At 37.7% G+C, this 21726-nt stretch overlaps 1 long non-coding RNA gene across 1 annotated transcript in view; it reads right to left on the bottom strand.

Annotated features, from left to right (window-relative positions):
* Nucleotides 1-21726, bottom strand: part of LOC129148836 (uncharacterized) — a 140825-nt gene that overhangs the window by 69453 nt on the left and 49646 nt on the right. Inside the window, exon 2 of the long non-coding RNA XR_008555808.1 lies at nt 2304-2369. This is a non-coding gene — a long non-coding RNA (uncharacterized LOC129148836). The remainder of the gene's footprint in view (nt 1-2303; nt 2370-21726) is intronic.

Genomic DNA, 21726 nt, shown 5'->3' with positions numbered 1-21726 from the left:
CCCTCTCCCTTCTTCTCTAAAATCAAATAAAATTTTAAATTTTAAAAAATAAAAAAAGGTAAAGACTGAATGGTCACAGAGAGGATTTCATTGGAAAGCCTTGTTAGTGAGCTAGCACGATCTCATGGGGGCAGGGAGAGTGCTTCCTTTTACATGAATCCAAATCAATGGGGCTTCTCAAAGGCTCTTTATGTATCTTCTGAAATTTAGTTGACATGACAACTGGTATTTAAACACATCTGAGTAGCTTAAAACTAAGAGGCTGTACCTATTAGGCAAAACAATAGAGTTTGGAAGAGGAGCTCAAGGAAGCACACAGTTTGGTGATGGAATTAATTTCAAATATATCAGAAATCGCATTAAATGTAAACGCAGTTGATATTTCAGTAAAAAGAAAAAAGACAAAGATTTTTTCAGATTGTATAAAAATGGTTTGGGGCACATTTACAACATAAATATAGAGAAAAATCAGAACTAAAAATGCAATAAGATATGCCATGCAAATAATAACCAAATTAATTCATTTCAAACAGATACAATTGAAGGCAATAAAATTTATTTGAAGTAAAAGAGTCAACTCACTAAAAAAACCCATAATTTTTAATTCTTCCCACTGAATAACATGGTCTCAAGTCATACAAAGTAAAAAAAAAAAAAATTTAACTGTAAAATATAAATATAAAAACTATAAAGATAGCTTGACATATCTCATTTAGTAAATGATAGAACAGGCAGACAAGAAGGATTTTGAGTCCTCACCTTGAGAATAGGGGTTGACATTGGAACCATTTACTCCTCTAAATAAGAATTCTGTAATGAGTATTTACACGATCTTAATACATTAAACTGACACCAGGGCTAGGTCTATCTCTCCAATAACTTTCCAATATCTTATGTATACTGCTACAACCCAAAATAAATCAAAGGTCCTAAATATGCTCAATATTTTTAAAAAGAGTATTCCTTGAGATTAAATATACTAATGTAAATATAGGTAATCTTATTTTGCTAACCAGAGAGATAATCTTTTTCCAGTATTTCCCCATGCATGACAGAGGTAGAAGCAATTTGATAAGCCAAAAAAAAGGCAATGGGAGCAACAATTTATCAGAGGAAATTCTCAAACTCACAGCAGTACTTCTCCTTGGTTAATAATGCATGTATATGAAGTTGCACAGTGTATGGGGACAGAGAAGCAACATTTGACCTACTTTTGAGAACTTACTAGTGCTGGCAGTGAGTGTGTGAGAAAACAGGCTCCCTCAACCACTATTAGGAATACAACCTGCTTGGAGGAAATGTGGCTATTTCAAACACTTTTTGGTAAATGCATTCCTATTTGCTTATATCCAGTTCTCTTTCTTATAGGAAAAATATTCCTCCTTACTCCCCCCACCTCTGAAGCCAGTAATGGTTATGTAACTTCCTTTGGACAATGAAATATGAGCAAAAATGACATGCATCACTTCTTGGCTTTAAGAGTAAATGTAAGCTATAATTAAACCTCATTCTGAAGTTATGTTGTATTAAAAGTCTCAATGAATAATGGAAGTATCAATACTTCATCAATGAATAATGAAGTATCACGTCATTGCTTTTAGAAGAAATACAGGGTTAGGTTCCTACAAGTCTCTAGTCACAACATTGTAGTCAACCTAACAATATAACTGATAATACTTGTTTTATGTATTTCTGTTTAAAGATGCTTTTTGAATATATATTTCTTACAAATAATTAAACGCAGTATTCATTACAAAAAAACCACTATCCACAAAAGGTTTAGCATTTTCCCTATCCTGGGTAGCACGACTGTAGATTTCTTTGGTTTTCAGCCTCACAACAATGTTATCCACTATTCTATGTTTTATCAGTCAATATCTCATGAATCCACAAATGTAACCATTTTCCATCTTTTCTATAGCTTTAGATATAGCTGGTATCTTTATATTATAGCTGTTACTTTTTTACTTTCTGGAGAAGCTTCAAGTACATGTTGACAAATTTTCTCTTCCTTTTTTCTGGATATACTGTATTGTTGTTTCCTCAACATTGAACTCACAGCACTATAACTAATGCCTGAATAAAGCTTATCTAGCAGATGTTATTTTCTCTGTAAGGCACATCACAGCTTTCTTGGGCTTAGGAACATTAGAAAGCATTTCAATACTATGCTTGGGGCCATTTTGAAGAACAAAATCACTAACAAAAAAAACAGACAAAATGCAAAAACAGTGTCACTAAGCAGGTCACAAGAAAACCACTGCTAATAATATGAAAGCTGAAGCAAGAAGGCAGAGCATTACCTTGTCCGAACTCAGCTGGGAATGTGCACGTTGGGCAACTGCAATTCCTCACCATTCTGTGCATATCTGTGAATGACCACAATAGCTCTGTTAGTGTCAGCTGGGGGATAACAAACAAATTTTAGTAAGTGGGCAAATTTGCAAATACAGAATCTGCAAATGATGATAGACTCCATAGCTTAATCTTAACCAGCAGTGTCCCAGATACTTGCTGCTCCATTACTTTGGGCTTTGCAGAGACCTCAGCTGACCATGGCTGAACATATAGCATGAGTTGGAATTAAACTTTTTAGTTTTATGTCTCTTAAAATTTGGGATTGTTGGTCACCTCAATGTAGCCTACCCTACTCTGACTTAAACACTCCTTGCCCAGTCAGTGTAGCTCAGTGGTTGAGTGTTGACCCATAAACCAGGAGGTCACAGTTCTATTCCCCATCAGAGGCAGCCAATCAATCGATGGTTCTCTCTCTTCAATAATGTTTCTATCTCCCTCTCCCTTCCTCTCTTTGAAATCAATAGTAAAAACAACAACAAAAACACGTATACAAACACTGCTTGACTTAAAAATTCCACTGCAAAATTTAGCTAACAAATATACTCACAGATCTGAACAAAGACACATGAAGAATGAAGAATATTTATAGGAGGATACATGAAAACCACTACCTCTGATAATCAAGATTAGGAAAGTAAGATGGCACTTCATTTTCACTTAATAATTTAAAATTTTTTTAATTGCATACATTGTTTTATGAATGAAAGACAAAAAATTAAAAATTGGAAAAAAATAAGTAGAAATAATGTGTTTTTTAAAATAAACCTTCATATTTTCTCTGAAAAGTATGGAAGCATCAGCTATCCTAGACCAAAAATTTCTAGAAGGCTTAGATTGCTATCTTTATGGATTATTTTATCCTAAGGGACAGATTATTTCATTACTTATGTGAAAGATAAATTTTAGCTATTTTCAATCAATTTTAATCACTTTAAATTATTATTTATTTCATTCTCCTTTCTGAGACCTTTCTGTACCAATAGGGGATTCCGGTGGCAGAACAGTTGAGAAGCCAGCACAGCCCTGCTTCCTGGAGGAGTCGGGTTCACGGTGAGCCCAGTCTGCTGTCATGCAGCTATTTACCTAGATCACTGGCACGTGACTAAAAAGTATCAGAGGATGCAATGATTGCCTTCCAGAAATAGTGACTCCATCTTTTGATGAATATGAGAACACTACCTCTTTGCAAAAACAGTTTTTGGAATAAAAATGCATCTCATTTATAAATCTTTCCTTAGATATTTTATTATAGATATTCATTATGTTGAAAAATTAAGGAGACAACACTTACAGAAAATATTTTGAAAATAAAAAGAATCTCCCAATAATTTCTCTACCATAACACTCATTCAACATTATCTTTATATTTATTATATAAAGTGCCAGATTAATACTTTATTCTAACCATAAAATTATCTTGCTGTCTTGTCTACAAGCATACACAGATTTACTGAGTACAACGTGAGTGCACATATCTATTTTCTACATTATATTCTAGTCTAACTTGACTCCAAAAAAATTTGTCAAATGTTGCCCCAACCAGGTGGCTCAGTTAGTTAGAGCACCGTCCCATACACTAAAAAAGTTATGGGTTCAATTCCCAGTCAGGGCACATACCGAGGTTGCGGGTTCAATCCCATCAGAAGGCAACCCATCTCTTCCTGCCTTTCTGCCTAAAACTCAATTTTTTAAAAAATTGTCAGATGTTTTGTAGAACAACTTTCCTTATAGTTTACCATGATAACATTCCTGTCTGTCACATCTTTAAATAGATTATCTTCAAATCAGATTTATATTTATATAAGGAAAATAGTTGTATAAAATCAATTTATGCATACTTGTATAATGAGACTTTGAAAAATAGCTTACTTTCAGGAAAACATGCTTTTATAGAGAAACATTTTGTGCTTTATCGATGTATGTTTTATATGTATGTATAAAGAGAATGATTTTGTAAATAAAAACACATATATGTGGCCAAACCCGGTTTGGCTCAGTGGATAGAGCGTCAGTCTGCGGACTGAAAGGTCCCAGATTCGATTCTGGTCAAGGGCATGTACATTGGTTGCAGACACATCCCCGGTAGGGGGTGTGCAGGAGGCAGCTGGTCGATGTTTCTCTCTCATTGATGTTTCTAGCTCTCTATCCCTCTCCCTTCCTCTCTGTAAAAAAATCAATAAAATATATATATTTTTAAAAAACACATATATGTTTGTATATATATAAAATCTATATACATGGCTAATCTGTATGTTGGCAATAGTCAATAAAAGAATATGCAAAGTTATTTCTTTTTTACATTATATATTTTAAAAAATTAGTTTTTTAGCACTATAGTTAAGAAAACTTGAGGAAATAGCTCCTATGTTTACATGTATAAATTGACTTGGAAAGTCAATTTAGTTGTTTGGTGTGTTGCACACATCATTCTTGAATTGCTAACGAGAATTGTGCCCTCTGACACAGGGATGTTCTGGCACACAAACCAAACTCGATGACAATGAGTACAACTCCATCAAAGAATAAAACCTTGTGGTTTACTATGAGCATAAAAGCATCATTATTCATTTAAATTGTCACTATGTTCATAGAAAGTGCCAGACTAAAACCTTATTCTAACCATAAAATTATCATTTTCAGATTATTTCCCATTTACCCTGTTCAATTATGAAGATTCATTTCTGCCACAGGAGAAGGAAGGTAACAAATGACTAATAAATAGGAAATACGTTTCCAATTTGTTTAAGTATATATAGTACTCAAAAACTAATCCTCATAAGGCATTGGAAGAAGCAGAAAATTTAATCCCTATTTGAATTTGTATTAGGTAAATTGCCTTCAGTTGCAAGTATTAGAAAACAAGGCATTTTGTGGCTCAGGTAACTGAAAAATTAAAGATGCAGTTGCCCAATAATGTTAATAAGCTCCCAATTTCATTCTGACACTCCATTCTTTTTCACAATACGAATCTTATCCAAATCTGGACATCCTTCTGCTCTCAGATCAGTTACTGGCTTCAACCAGAGCTACATGCTTCTTTATATATAATACAGGAAAGCAGAAATATGTTCTCTTTCTGCAACCACCACACAAAATCTTGGGCTTCCTTTTTCCTCAAACCAACTAGTTTCCTTATCAATGTCTAAATGTGGAGATCATGGGAATATGATCCCTGATGTGGTTAGGTGTTTGCATAGAATTAATCCCAACCATATCACATGGATGGAAAATCTTTAGATCTGATTAGGAAAAAAAAGAAGTAAACAGTTTCCAGGGAAATAAACACAATTATCTTTTGTGTTTTGTAAATATTTCTTTGAAGCAAATAAATCTGTTCTAAAGTGCCTACTTTCTTCTCCCTGAAAATTTCTTTTACAGAAGGAAATACATAATTACATTGTCTTATCTTTTTGTTATCTACACATATTTAAAGATCATGGAAAGAGGTGGCATAATTAATTCATTTACTTATACATGCATTTAATTAATATTTATTGAAAGCAAATTAGGTTCCAGACACTATTCTAGGCTCTGGGAATAGAATAGTGGGCAGGATTAGATACCTCTCCTCTCCAGGAGCTGACATCCAAGAATAGGTTACCAATGAGAAGACAATGAACAGGTAGGCTAATAATTTCAGAAAATGAAAAGAAAATTAGAATAATGAAAAGGGGAATGATGTGTGGGGGGAAGTTAATGACTAAGCCCTGAAGATCAGGAAATACCTCTGAGAAGATGACATAAAATCTGAAGGCTGAAGAAGAATGCAGCCAGTGAAGTGTAAGTGTTAGGAAAGGACATTCTGCTTGCAGAGGGATTCATTAGTGCAGAAATAAGAACAAGCTTGATGTGTTGGAAAGTCAGAAAGATTTCTAGCATGGCTGGAGGAGAATGGTGGAAGTTACAGACGAGACCATGGCCCAGTTGAATAAAGTCTTACAAAGCATAGTAAGTTGTCTGTATTTTATTCTAACTGAATAAGAATGACATGCTTATTCTGGCTACCCAGTATTTGACCCTCCTTTATATGCAGAGAGTTTTCCCATCTTATGAAGCTTGGTGGGAAGAAAAGCTTACACTTTGCACTCTAGAAACTGAAAGTTATCCAGTATCCATTGAAGCTATGAAAGAGTCATAGGAAATACAATAAGCTGTCTTAGGTGATGACAGTGGGAGCAAAGTTGGTGGCAGTATGGAAACTCCTGCGGTGAGTATGTCAATCACTGGCAGCAAAGGCATGAGAAGGTCCTCACTGAACCAGTTCTGCAGTGTGACTGCGATGTGTCCCCTGGCTGTATAATCCTGAACCTGGTTCTCCTAATTCCCCCAGAAATTCTTTAAATTGCCTGTTTTCTATTAAGTGATTTTTCACTTAAATTAGTATGTAAGTTACTTAGCATTGCATAACACATTAACTCCCATTTTACTAACTTAAAACCACCATAAGCATTTATTATCTCACATAGTTCTGTGGATCATGAATTTGAGAATATCTTAAGAGGATGGCTCTGGTTCAGAATTTTTCGTGAGGTTGCAGTCACAGTGTTGACCAGGAATTTACCCATTTGAAGGCTATACAGAGGCCGGAAGATCTCCTTCCGACATGCCTCATTTACATGGCTGTTATTGGGAGGTCTCCATTCCCTGCAGGCTGTTGGCAAGAGGCCTTGGTTCTTTGCCATGCAGGGCACTGAAAGATGGACACTGAAAGTCTTTTATGATCTATCCTCAGAAGTCATATTTCATCATTCCAGGTTTACCCTGTATGGGAGTAAACTGCACAAGACACTGAGTACCAGGTTGCTGGGGATAAGTGAGGACCATCTTGAAGACTGGCTGCCGGAGTTAGTAAGAACTGGTTTCTATTATTTGCAAATAAGGACCCTGACTTTGAAAGCCACTGGATGGTTTTAAGCAAAGCTCTGTTTAATAGTTTTAAGAGATTATTTCAATCGCTATAGAGATTGAAATATTGAGACAAAAGTGGAAATAAGAGGCTTTTGCTAAGTTTCAAGAGAGAAATAAATGATGTTACCATGGTAGAAGTAAAATAATGATTTTGTTAAGATTCAAGTCACACTTGTAAAGATCAGCCACAAAATTTACTATTGGGTAGAGCATTTGAGGGGAATCTATAAAGTAAGGATGTCTCCAAAATTTCAGACTTAACAACAGGGTGTATATAAAAGCCATTTACAGAGATAGAAACGTGAGGTAGAGGAATAGATTTGTAGAGGAAAACTAAAAATTTGTCTTAAAAATAACCTTGATACAACTTTTATAGACACTCAAGTGGAGATATAGATTAGGTTGCTAAATATATGAGTGTGGAGTTCAGGGCAGAGGATCAAAGCCACAGATATAAATTTACTGTCTTTAGGAAACAGATGTTCTCTAAAGGCACTTTCTCTGTTGATTTAGTGGAACCATAACTGTAGAATGCAACTCAGATTTGAATTACATGAATATTGCATGAATACTAAATTGCAATTTTATTGCTGAAATAAAGTAAGTTTGCCATTTCCATGAGCTTCTGTAATTCTTTATTTTAAAAAAAGTAAATAGAAAATATGTGTTCACTAAGAAGAGGAAGATAACAGAACACAATATCCTTAGAATAAACTTATTATTAATCAGTTAACCCAATATTTGAAGCTTCAATATTATTAAACTGGACACAAAAATGTGGTTTCAAATTTCTTTAGTTATATATAAGTCAGTTCAGCCTGCTTAAAAACTTGAAGAGTACAAGGATATTGATTTTTTTTGAAGAGCATATTGTATAGCAGAAAAGAACCACTACTTGATATTATAAATGACTTAATAAGCAAGGTAATTGAAAAACCATTTCTGTGAATCGGGCCCTCAGAGAGTTTTTTCATGAGAATGCAATGACTCCTCATCACTCTCTCTACTGCTCACTAGAGTAAATAGATGCTGAGTTGAGTTAGATAATAGATCATTGTGAAGGTACATCCCAAAACATAATTTATTAATCCAAGTCATGTATTTACTTAGAAATATGTGTGTTATTGGAAATGTTTTACGGCTGAACATCTGTCTCCTGTCTTCCTGACTAGCATCTTATTTTCTAAAATTCCAGTTAGGTCATTACTTTATTGATTCATTGTTATAAAGTGGCCCTATCTGCTATATACCTTTACATCTCCAATTCTTGTTCAACTGGCATAACAATAATGGCATCTTTGATTATTATCACTATAATAAGAACTTAAAATAAAAGTAAATGTTCTATCAAACCAAAACAATAGTCACACTACTGATGCATGGTCAATGACTATTGAAAATTCAGTGGCATTTTTTTATCATTGGAATTTTCATTCCAAATATAAAATAGAAACACTCATTTCACAAGTTTAAAAAACCACCTTTCTTCATTACCTGATTGGGTGTGTTTTACATATTCACTATTCAATTTATATAGATTAATCACCAACATTTCTTCAGCTAATACTCAAAATGTATAAAACTGCATTTGTTATCTTCCTCAATTAGCTAACCCCGAAGGCAAATCAGTTTGTCAGTATTATTTTTAATCACCCAAGCTTGAAATTTTGAAATTGTCTTGACTTACTCTCTCTTTAACTCCAAACACTTAGTCAACATTTGTATTTATTCCTTCTTCTATATTTCTACTGCTGCTAAATCAATCTTAGCTAACTTTCTTGACTCTACTCTCTCATACCAAATTTATCCTAAACTTTGATGCCAGATTAATCTCAGAAACAAATGCTTTGCATATGTTATACTCTTTCTCAAAAAAATTTAATCATTCCACTTATTCTGTATAATTATGTTATGTATTTTTAGTGGGTATTCAAGACACTCAACAATATATTCCCCATCCTACTTTAAAGATCTCCGTCCACTCCTCTGAACATTCTGTTCCATCTAAACTAATCTACACACTACTCCTACACAAGCCATACATATCCCTACTATCAAGCCTTAGTTCATCCCATCCCTTGCCTGGGATGTATACTTCTCTGCACTAAATGTATCTAAGAATAATACAACTTGGGAAGATATACAATTTTTACACAACTTTAGAGGTACCTTTTTTTAAAAAGAGCATTAGATACTTATTGAATAAAAATATATATGAATTTTAAGTATATATTCTATTTTTCCAGTTAGGTTGTACATACCTTGAGCTTCCTGATTTTGAGGTATGTACAATCTAACTTGGGAAATCAAATGTATAAATGAAAGTCAAGTAAATGTATTTCTAAAAACCTTCTTCCACTGTAATACCATGTAGAGGTAGAACTTAAATACTCACTATAGATCTTCTTTAAAATTTTATATTATAGATTATTTTATCATATTATTTTTTATTTGGATAAATAAAGCCTTTACATTTTTATTGGGTTTTCTTAGAGTTAATTATACAATGTTAATTTATTATGGTGAATCAGAGTCCTTATCAATATTCCACTAGTTCACATAGAATTGTAGAGCCTGGGACTTGAAGGGCCTTGATTACTATTCAAATAAAAAAAGAAACTGAACTTCAGAGTGTGTCTGAAAGGTATATAGTTAATAACTGAACTATATATAATCTGTCCAGGGCTTTTGTCAGCAACATCCAGAATGTAAGGTGCCAACCACATAGGTACATTGCAGGAAGTAAAATTAAACAAAATTAATCCATACCTTTCCTCGTAACTAGACTAAGGCATATGTAGTAGTGTCCCACCTATTTAAATTATGTAAAGATGATGCATATATTTTAAGAAATTAATATTGATGATTAGAATTTTAGAGTTGATTTATTTGGATAGTGAAGAGAAGCCACTGGTCCATGATATCCTCATCTCACTATTTTTTACACTGTTATAACACTTTAATTGTTAATCCTAAAGACAATTTTAAATAGGCAAAAATTAGTTTGTAAATTTTGCCAAACAACAGTTATATTTGAACTAATAATAACAGCAATAACAACAATAATAACATTAATTATTAGAAAGCTTACTATGTGGAAAATTTTTCTCAGAACTTTATATAAATTGATTCACTAATTATACAAAATATCTATAAGGTGAATGCTGTTATCAAATCCAAAGTTTAAAAAAAACTTATACAAGGACACATAGCATCTTCTAACCCCAAATGTTTGCCTCCTCAGAATGTTAGTCTTATTTCTATGGGAGCAGTTGGCTTAGATCTCTAAAAATAGAGAACAGAGAACAGTTTACCAGTTTACCATTCTTTAGTTCCCAAATCTTCAATAAAAAGTTGCAAATCATTGGAGCTAATTGGCCTAAAATGTCCTTTATAATAATAAGAGATAACAGGAGACATAAAATTCATACAATCTCATACTTAATAAATGGTGCCTTCTCATTTGCCTCTTTTATTAGCTGTTCTGTCACCAGTTAAATTGTTATTCCTCAGGTTTTATTTTTCTGCTATGCTGTGATTCATCAAGTTTGAAGATAAACATTCAATCCACCAAATATTTTTCTCTTTGTACTACTTAATCTGATAAATGGAAATGATGCCAACACAATGAAAAAAATTCCAATCAGGAAATTGTTTGTGTTGCATATGAAAGGATTTGACAGAATTGATAGAGTGTACAATTCATAGCATGATTGACTATCCACCAGGTTTTAATTAAAAGAGAAAAGATGTAATAAATAGAATTGGTAAATCTAAGTCAGTGTAGAGTCACATTTTGACAGTCTCCAAGGCAGCCTTAATTTTTAAAAGCTTGTTCATGATTTATGTTTTGAGAAAGTAGGAATTTCATTAAAAATAATTGATTTCCATTGTGTTTCTGCACATGCAGAAATTTGATGATGGTTATCAGGCTCTTATTATGAGGTCTACTAGCATGCTAGAGATAGGATTCACCTAAGAATGCCTCAAATTATTTTTGTCCATCAACTGCCTATTCTCAATACATTGCGTAATATCTAACCTTCTTTATATCCTGTCTAAGGACGTGCCCAAAAGGATCTCAAGAAGTTGTGATAATAAATTAACATATTTTTATCTTCAGTAATAATAATAACAGCATATGTATTACATTCAAGGAACTGGCTAAGCATTTGTCACTTAATCCTCACTTAATCTTCATAGTAGCCCTCACTACTATCTTCATAGTAGCCCTATAAGACAAAGTGATATTTTTAATTTCATTTTAATAGAAAAAACAGACATAAGAAGTTAAGTAAGTCACCTAACTAGGAAGTATTAGAACTGATGTTCTAACCAAATTGTCTGATTCTATAGTCCATGTTTTATCTATAGCCCCTGTCTCCTTCCTCCTGGCCTGCATCTACAGAAAGCAGACAAATCCCATTTGTGATCAGTTTTGAATTGGGTCACCATTGTGTACCTGTCTGTGTATTCAATGCTGAGAGGCCAAAGTAAGGACCCAGGAAGAGATAAGATTCCTGTGGTGTGAGAAAAATAGAGACCAGACTGGCAACAGGGAGTTTCTCCTAAAATTCCTAAGAGATAGTTCCAGATTTTCTGACTTCCTTTTGGCCTCGTTATGCTGAAATATAAATAAATAAGATGGTAATGGGCTCCTGAGTCCCAATCTCATTTGGGGAACAATAAATACTGAAGACTTCAAGAAGATGTTTCTATGAGTGTATTTCCATTATCTCACAGAGGTGTGATCATTTAGAGAAGAATTTCTTCCTTTGTAAAGAGTTAAAATTTATCTTCTCAACAACTCTACTCAGAATTAAGATGCTGCACTCCTATGGGAAACTCTTTGCAAACCACTCTCCAGCTCAATCACATTGTTCTTCCTCTGACCCAATTGTCACTTGCTTTGGATCAGTTTATCCCCTTAGAACCAGAATAATTTATTGACATCATTCTGAGAGTAATCACCAAATAACTAGTTTAGACATAAATAGATTAGCATGTGCAAGTTGATTATATTAAAGCTGTACCTCAAAAAGAGTAAATTTAAATAAAATTAAAATTGCTATTATGTTAGCCAATACAAACAAAAGTCGTAGTGTTGTATATGTGTGTGGCTGTGGAAGTATATTATTGAGCTAACAAATGGTTTATTATGTATTTTAGAAAACAATGAATTAAGTACAAATGAGCCCAGAAGGCTGACATTTGACAATGGTGCCAAAATAAAAAGCAAATACAAGAGAGTTCAATTAAGAATTTTAAGCCAAAAGATCATATTTCATTTATTCCTCTTATGGAGCATAATTATAGCTTTTTATTATGTAAAACTGTTGGTTCAATTTTATAATATAGAAAATTGCTTAGCATAATTTGCAAATTAAATTTACTATTTCTATATCAAGTAGAAATATAGTTTTAAATATGCAAACCTGTACAAACTGTAATTGGTTGTCTGAAATGGGCTGGTGTCCTAACAACCTCCCCACACAGCCCAATGCCACTGGTGCCCTATAAAAATGCCATCTGCCTCTGTCCAACAGCTCAAGGGATTTTCCAGTTGTCTGTTCCCCTTGTTTACTCTCATGCTAGTTTAATTTCCAGTCTCCCACTGTTGCAGCCTGTGCACAATCTGACACTCTTTGAACTAACAGCACAGTTGGACTGTCTGCTGAGCTTTGGCATCGGCCTCCCTGGCCACGCCTCCAGAAATGCCTTGCTTTACACATTGCCCGGAGCAGGCAAGTCCCTCCCTACCCACTAAGTTTCCTGGTCTACATCCCAAGCCTGATTCACAGCTACAAAGGAGGAAAATCAACTGTAATGAGCAAGTGTTGGTGCAATAAAAGTTGCTATTTCCCAACTTCTTTCAGAGATCTTAGAGAAAATAACAGAAATAAGTGAGAAGTCAATTGAAGATTCAGAAGCATGATTTTTATATCAAAATATTTAAAGAAATAAAATCTCTGACCAAAATATCATTTAGCTTATAGTTTTTCACAAGTGTAGATCATATGATTGACTGTGGGAAACATTCTTAAAGAAAAAAGTACCCATGTCCATTTACCTATACAGCGCACACAAAGTATTGTGCACACTGACATAAATGTATACTCTAGCTGTGTTAATGGTGAATGACTGGAAGCTCTTTTGTCACAAACTTTATCAACACCACATGAACACAAAACAAACTACAAAATGGAGCCACTTAGAGCAAAGCTGTCCAATACAAATATGTGAGCCACATATGTAATTTAAAATGTTCTAGTGTCTATCTTTTAAAATTAAAAGGCAGAGGGAAAATTAATTTAAATACTATATTTTATTTGACTGAATATCTCCAAAGTGTAATTTCTCTATACATCCTATCTAATAAAAGAGTAATATGCAAATTGACTGTCACACCAAGACACAAGATGGCCACCCCCATATGGTCAAAGATGGCCGCCACAAGATGGCCACCACGAGAAGACCAGCAGGGAAGGGCAGTTGTGGGAAGTCAGGGGTGACCAGGCCAGCAGAGGAGGGCAGTTGGGGAGACCAGGTGAGCAAGGAAGGGCAGTTGGGGGGGGACCCAGGCCTGTAGGGGAGGGCTGTTGGTGGGGGACCAGGCCTGCAGGGGAGGGAAGTTGGGGGGGACTAGGCCTGCAGGGGAGGGCAGTTGGGGGAGACCAGGCCAGCAGGGGAGGCAGTTGGGGGGGGACCAGGCCTGCAGGGGAGGGCAGTTGGGGGTGACCAGACCTGCAGGGGAGGGCAGTGGGGGGGGGTAGGCCTGCAGGGGATAGCAGTTGGGGGCAGGCCAGCAGGGGAGGGCTGTTGGGGGGGACCAGGCCAGCAGGGGAGGGCAGTTGGGGGCAGGCCAGCAGGGGAGGGCTGTTGGGGGGGACCAGGCCTGCAGGGGAGGGAAGTTGTGGGGGGGACCAGGCAGTTGTGGGCGATAAGGCCAGCAGGGAAGGCAGTTGGGAGGTACCAGGCCTGCAGGGGAGGGCAGCTGGGAGGGACCAGACCTGCAGGGGAGGGCAGTGGGCAGGGGGTGGGGGGGCAGGCCTGCAGGGGAGAGCAGTTGGGAGGTACCAGGCCTGCAGGGGAGGGCAGTTGGGAACCAGCAGTCCTGGATTGTCAGAGGGATGTCCAACCACCCGTTTAGGCCCGATCCCAATGGGTGGTTGGACATCCCTCAAGGGGTTCCAGATTGGAGAGGGTGCAGGCTGGGCTGAGGGACACCCTCCCCCCCCCGACCCCCGTGCATGAATTTCATGCACCGGGCCTCTAGTTTTATATATAAAATATATTTCTAGAAATATAACAAATATAGAAAGTATTGAGATAACATAAAAATTGAGTTAATTTATATTCTATTTTTTAACAAAATTTTTGATCTTTTAAACTTACAGTGTATGTCAATTTGGACTAGCCACATTTCAAGTTCTCAATAGTCACATTGGCTTGGACTACAATGTTGACAATCCAGCCTTAGAGGATAGATATTTGTTATCAGTTTCCTATTAAAAGAATCATTTCTGTAATAAGAAAATATTCTTAAAAGAAAATTAGATGCAACGTCTATGCTTATTAATATCCCACAATCATTAAAAAGATTTAATTTTCACCAAAAACAAGCCCTCATTTTATATACTCAGTTATACAGCATCAACATGCAATCACAAGCTATAGTTTTAAATTCTTACTGTTGCCAGATAAAAATTTAAGCCCTCTCATTCTAGGCACCAATCTGGCTGGATTTTCCACATAAAGCTGCCCCAGGCCTCTCTATGGAAATATGGCTCTGGGATGAGTAAAGACAGGTTAATGGAATAGTATATGCAATGAAAAAAATATATAACCACGAAGCCTAAGAATTAGTGTCTCTTCAATTCTATTTGCAGTTTCAGGAATGACACAACATTTCCACAAATTCTTGTTTCCCCAATTAACTTTTAATGCTCTCTTCTCTCCTTATCTCTAAGTGCCAACAAATTTAGCAAGAATTGATTTCATCGTAAGGGTTTTCTAAGTAGAAAAGCCCTATTTTTAGAAAGGTTGTTTTAGAAAAATCTTTAAATCTATAGGTAAAAATACTAGCATTTTTTAATTTAAAAGCCAAAACTAATACCAAAATTTCCTCCTATAATTCATTAACAACATCACAGTTATATATTCATTTATTCCTTCATTCAACCAGCATCTTTCAAATAGACATTACATGCCTTCTGTTGTACATAGAACAAAAATACAACAAAGAACATCTGAGCTTCTGCTTAGAAGTTTACTTTCTATCAAAAGAGGGAGACTATGCACTATTTGTGCTCAAGTTAGAAGTGTGCAAGGTGCTCCAAGAGAGGTATGCACAAGCTATTTGCATAAGCATCAAGAAGGCACTTAACCCCACTTAACTGGGCCAGTTTTCTCTGAAAGTAGTAACAGCTAAGCTGAGCCATGAGAAATGAAATAGATGTTTGAAGATCAAAGTAGAGGAAGAGAGGGGAAAAAAGTCTTCTTGAGAAAACTTGGGTTCAAATGAGGTAGTCTTTTATGGAACTTTAAGAAAGGTTGTCTGGTTAGTTTGAAAGTATGAGAAAAATGTGGCAAACAATGAAGCTGGAGAATTAAGTAAGTAGAAGCCAATTTTTTAAGAGCGTAGTAAAGCTGTTCCAAGGATGAGGAGCTACTGAAAGAGATTTACATATAAGATGCAGTTTATCAGCTATGCTTTATAAAGTCATCTGGCTGCCCTGTGGATGACACATGGCCAGGGAGTAATATTTGGAGAAAAACTCGTAGAAAGAATGATCCTATATAATAAAAGGCCATAGGCGTCATGACCAAAATGACCAGAGACCAGACCACCACGGCCCCATCGTGGGCTGGCCCCACCCCCAAGCAAGCGGTTAGGGGCAATCAGGCAGGCAGAATGGTTAGGGGTGATCAGGTAGGCAGACAGCCCCTCGCAGGGCTGGCCCCGCCCCCCAGCAAAGAAAGAGGGAGGCCCAAGCCAGCCAAGCCATCACACCTCAGCCTGTCACCTGCAGAGGGAGGCCACTGGTGGCAGGGGAGGGGGGGCAGCGCTGCACAGATGGAAAGCAGTGGCAGCGGCGTGAGTGGGGCCAGCTGCCTGCAGCCAGAGGAAGGAAAGCCCCGATAGGCCCGATCTCAGGCAAAGCCTAGGGACCTTACCTGAGGGGTCCCGGATTGTGAGAGGGTGCAGGCCAGGCTGAGGGACCACCCCCGAGTGCATGAATTTTTGTGCACTGGGCCTCTAGTACTTTAATAATTGGTGACTATCTTGACATTTTGTGATTAAAGGGAAGTAAAAGAATATGATAATGATTCCCAGGTTTCTTGCTCTGGCAATAAAAGGATGGTAATGCCATTTATTAAGGCAAGGCAGGGGACATAATAATAAATGTTAAGCACCTACTCTGTACCAGGTATTGTACTTTTTTAAAAATATATAGTTTTTATTGATTTCAGAGAGAAGAAGGAGAGAGAGAGAGATAGAAACTTCATCAATAGGCTTCGTCCTGCATGCTCCCTACTGGGGATGGAGCCCACAACCCAGGCATGTACTCTGACCAAGAATCCAACCATGACCTCCTGGTTTATGGGTCGATGCTCAACCACCGAGCAACACCGGCTGGGCTGTTTGCTTTTTCTAATTGCATTGTTTTCATAGCAAAAATATAGTAGGACAGCCCCACCTGGTTTGGCTCAGTGGGTAGAGCATCAGTCTGTGGTCCCATATTCAATTTCAGTCAAGGGCATGTCCTTCAGTTACAGGCTCCTCCCCAGCCTAGGCCCTGGTCTGGGCTCGTGCAGGAGGCAACCAATTGATGTGTTTCTCTCACATCAAAGTTTCTCTCTGTCTTTCACTCTCTCTAAAAATCAATGAAAAAAATATCTTGGGTGAGGATTAATATATATACATATGGGGAACATTTAATGGATAATTCATTTTAGGAACAAGTAAGAGTAATCCTCTTTAGCTATGTATGAGCTGCCTATAAACTATAGGATTAAAAAAATTTTAAAGCAGTAACAACACATTAATTTTCATACTTTGTTTCTATGATTTAAGGGTAACTACATTAAGACAATGTTTTTTTATAATCATCATTACTTTTCAACAGTGACTTTTAATTTATACCAAAGTAGATAGGATCTGTATGCCATTTATAATAAACCTTTGTGAGTTGTCTTTTCAGCATCCAACTCCCCTTTCTTCTACCAACAGAACTTTGAATTGCATTAAAGAAAATGTCTCTACTACATCCCAGGGCAGAGGTACTGGTCCAACTCCCTGCATCAGGGGAAAGCTCTGTTTACTAGTAGTTTAAGCTAATCATATCTTTTCATTTTCCTGGCTACCGTGATTGGTACAAGAATGGGAAATAAGCCATTAATATCAATCAGATTTGAAAAGACATTTCCTGGATTAAAATTCTCCTCTTTCTTTACCAGGAGTACCAGAAGTGGATGTCTTTTTCTCTGTTGTTTCTAAATGTATAACTTACCTAGTGTATGGTGCTTCTGTAGCTAATTTTGGGGTCTCAAATAGTGAGTTAACTTGAGAATGAAATGAACACCAACAAAGGAAAGCACAGAAATGTATTCTGGTCAGATCTTTGAACCCTGAATCAAACTATTCATTTTATTTCTTTCAAAAGGATTGGGTCATATTTTCTAAAGAATCCCAACTGACACTAAGGAGCCTAGTAAATAGCAAAATTCAAACTGGAATAGTCCTTTTTGTTTTTCAAAACTTATATCAAAGTCTTCTGAATCTTCTGTCTAAAAGACATGGCATCAAGGTAGCTCCTACTCAACTATTTTCTCTCCCACTTTTGTTCTTTCTCAGTTTCCTCAGACATCACAACATTTCTAAAGGGGGACATTACATCTATATATATATATAAACCCTAATATGCAAATAGACTGAACAGCAGAACAACCGAACAACCAGTCATTATGACATGCACTGACCACCAGGGGGCACACACAGAACATGGCGGGCATCAGCAGCAGGTGGCTGAGCGTGGAACATGGCAGACATCGGTTGCAGCGGGATGGTGGAGCAGGTGAGCAGGGGTGCCATCCCAAGGCGGGGCGCTGGTCGCTGTCATTGGGGCAGACCTCTGGTGGTTACTAAAAATTCTTTGCTCCCATGCGCCACAGTCCTGCCCAGCGCTTGCACCTGTTGCCAGAGCCCAGCACCAGCCCTGATTGCTCCACGCCATCAGCAGGTGCGAGTGGTGGCTACCAGCCCCGATCGCCCCTCAGGGCTTCTCCACCTCCCCCTGCTACTGAGGGGTGACCGGGGCTGATAGCTGCCTCTTGCACCCGCTGATGGCTCAGAGCATTTGGGGCCAGTGTCAGCAGCGGGTGTGAGTGGGGCTGGCGCCATCAGTGCATGGAAAAGTGGTGGCATGAGCAGGGCTGCAGGCAGACGGGAGGGGGGCGAGGGAGGCCATGGTGGGAGGAGCCAAGTGGAGGTGCAGAGGATGGGCCGAGACCCACCCCTGTGCCCACTGCAGCCTCATGGCCCATAGTTTCTTTCAAGGTGCACGAATTCATGCACTGAGCCCCCAGTAGTATAAAGGCACACCAGTTAATTGTAAAACCTTATTTTTCATAATAACTCACAAAATAAGTGTGTTTAATATGTTACTAAATACCTTGCAGATTTCATAAAAGACAACCCGGAAATATCAGTGCAGATTCTCCTTTGTGTCTCGGTGCCTTTCTATCCTTACTGGGCATTAGTATTGTGAAAGATTTGAAGCATCTCTTTGGTTGCTGGTACATGGACCTTAAGAATAAAAGTGCAGGTAATGTTTTTATACTAGGAAAAAATTTTTAAGTGTTGTATTCTTTAAATAGCATATACTTGTAACAGAAAGTTTTTAGATCACCCAACATAGTTATTTCCTTTTATTTTTTAATTTTTAAGTAAAACAAATATTAGCAAAAAACAGCTTCACTGACTTGGACTATTTATAAAGTTTTAGGGAAAAACTATTACATATCCCTCCACCTTAACAATGTAGCAATACAAATATTTGTACATTGTCTTTTATTTTATTTATTTTATTTTTTAATAAATCTTTATTGTTCAGATTATTACAGTTGTTCCTCTTTTTCCCCCCATAGCTCCCCTACACCTGGTTCCCACCCCACTCCATGCCCTTACCCACCCCTTGACTGTCCTCATCCATATTTTTGTCCAATCTCTTCCTGTACTCCCCATACCGCTTTCCCCTCCAAGAATTTTCAGTCCATTCCCTTTCTATGCCCCTGATTCTATTATGTTCACCAGTTTATTCTGTTCATCAGATTTTTTATTCACTTGATTTTTAGATTCACTTGTTGATAGGTATGTATTTGTTGTCACTTTGTTGTTCATAATTTTTATCTTTACCTTTTTCTTCTTCTTCCTCTTCTTAAAGAATACCCTTCAGCATTTCATATAATACTGGTTTGGTGGTAATTAACTCCTTTAGCTTTTTCTTCTCTGTGAAGCTTTTTATCTGACCATCAATTCTAAATGATAGCTTTGCTGGGTAGAGTAATCTTGGTTGTAGGTTCTTGCTATTCATCCCTTTGAATATTTCTTGCCACTCCCGTCTGGCCTGCATAGTTTCTGTTGAGAAATCAGCTGACAGTTATATGGGTGCTTCCTTGTAGGTAAGTAACTGTTTTTCTCTTGCTGCTTTTAAGATTCTCTCTTTGTCTTTTGCCCTTGCCATTTTAATTATGATGTGTCTTGGTGTGGTCCTCTTTGGATTCCTCTTGTTTGGGGTTCTCTGTGCTTCCTCGACTTGTAAGTCTATTTCTTTCACCATGTAGGGGAAGTTTCCTGTCATTATTTCTTCAAATAGGTTTTCAATATCTTCCTCATTCTCTTCTTCTGGCACCCCCATAATTCAGATGTTGGTACCCTTGAAGTTGTCCCAGAGGCTCCTTACACTATCTTCATATTTTTGGATTCTTTTTTCTTTTTGCTTTTCCAGTTGGATGTTTTGTGTGTTTTTTTGCTTCTTCATATTTCAATTCTTTGACTTGATTCTTGGGATCCTCTAGTCTGCTGTTGGATCTCCGTATATTATTATTTATTTCAGTCAGTGTATGCTTAATTTCTGATTGATCCTTTTTCATATCCTTGAGTGTCTCACTAAATTTCTTGGAGGTTTCTAGAAGATTCTTGAGTAACCTTATAACCATGATTTTGAACTCTATATCCAGTATTTTGCTTTCCTCCATTTCTTCCATTTGTGACATGTTCTTTTGTCTCTGCATTTTGGCTAATTCCCTGTGTGGATAGAGTGACCTTGTGTGCTTGGTGTCTTATATCCCCATGGCTCAGCCTCCCCAATCACCTGAGGTGGACACTTTTGGTGCACCCCTTTGTGGGCTGTGTGCACAGTCTTGTTGTAGTTAAGCCTTGGTTATTGTTGGTATCACTGGGAGGAATTGACCTCCATGCCAATTGGCTGTGAGGACCAGCTGTGTCTACAATGGAAGAACTGCTGTGCTGGAGATACCCTTATGGGGAAGGACTTGCTTCAGTGGGGCTTTGGTGCTCACTGAGTCTGCCGCTTGAGTGTGTCGCTTTTGGATGTGAAGGGTTTTAATCTGGTATGGTCTCATTCTGACCACTGGATACACTGGCTCTTGGATCTCCAAGGAGGTGCAAAGTCAGCCACTGCCTGAGGCCACCCAGCAGGAGCTACAGAGAGATCTGCAGATTCATCCTCTTTTTTGGGGGTTTGGAAGTGCCCAGATGAGGCCCAGCTGTGAAGCAAGGCCGGCTGCGCTGCCGGGCCTTGAGCTTTGGGCCTTCTTTTGGAAGCTTTGGAGCTCTCTGACCCAGCTACAGTTTGTTAGGTTTTAGGTTGCAAAAGGACAGGCCATTCATATGCAAAAGCCACTGTGCACAGCTTGGGTGGGATTGTAAATTGGGTGGGGTGGGGTCTCAGGAAATCATCAGGGCAGAGCAAACAGCAATGGCTGCCAGTCAGCCCTGCACCAGAGAGGTCCCCAGGTCTCCGCGTCCCATAGCCCCATGCAGGAACAATGATTGCTGCAAGCACCTCAGAGAAAACTGCCCTCATGTTCTGGCCCAATGCCAGACAGTCCAGTTTCTTTCAGTAAAAGTCTGGGTCCCCAGAGTCTTGCCCAGAACTGGAGTTCAGAGCAATCAGGAGCTTGTATCTCCCTTCCAATTGTAAAAACCAACAGTGCACCACAGTTGCCAGCTCGTTTCACGTGTGCCTCCACACCTCTGCACCTCCGCACCTCCGCACCTCCTACTAGTCTCAATGCACTTTTTTCTTTCCTTCTAGTTGTAGAACTTCCACTCAGCCAGCTTTCCCATGGTTCTGGATATTTGTTTTGTCTTTTAGTTGTAGTTTTGATATGGTTGTGAGAGGCAGCAAATACAGGTGTTTACCTATGCCGCCA

Source organism: Eptesicus fuscus, chromosome 4 (assembly GCF_027574615.1).
Source record: "Eptesicus fuscus isolate TK198812 chromosome 4, DD_ASM_mEF_20220401, whole genome shotgun sequence".
NCBI lineage: Eukaryota > Metazoa > Chordata > Mammalia > Chiroptera > Vespertilionidae > Eptesicus > Eptesicus fuscus.
The sequence above is the reverse complement of the archived record's forward strand: the minus strand, read 5'-3'. Positions and strand labels throughout refer to the sequence as shown.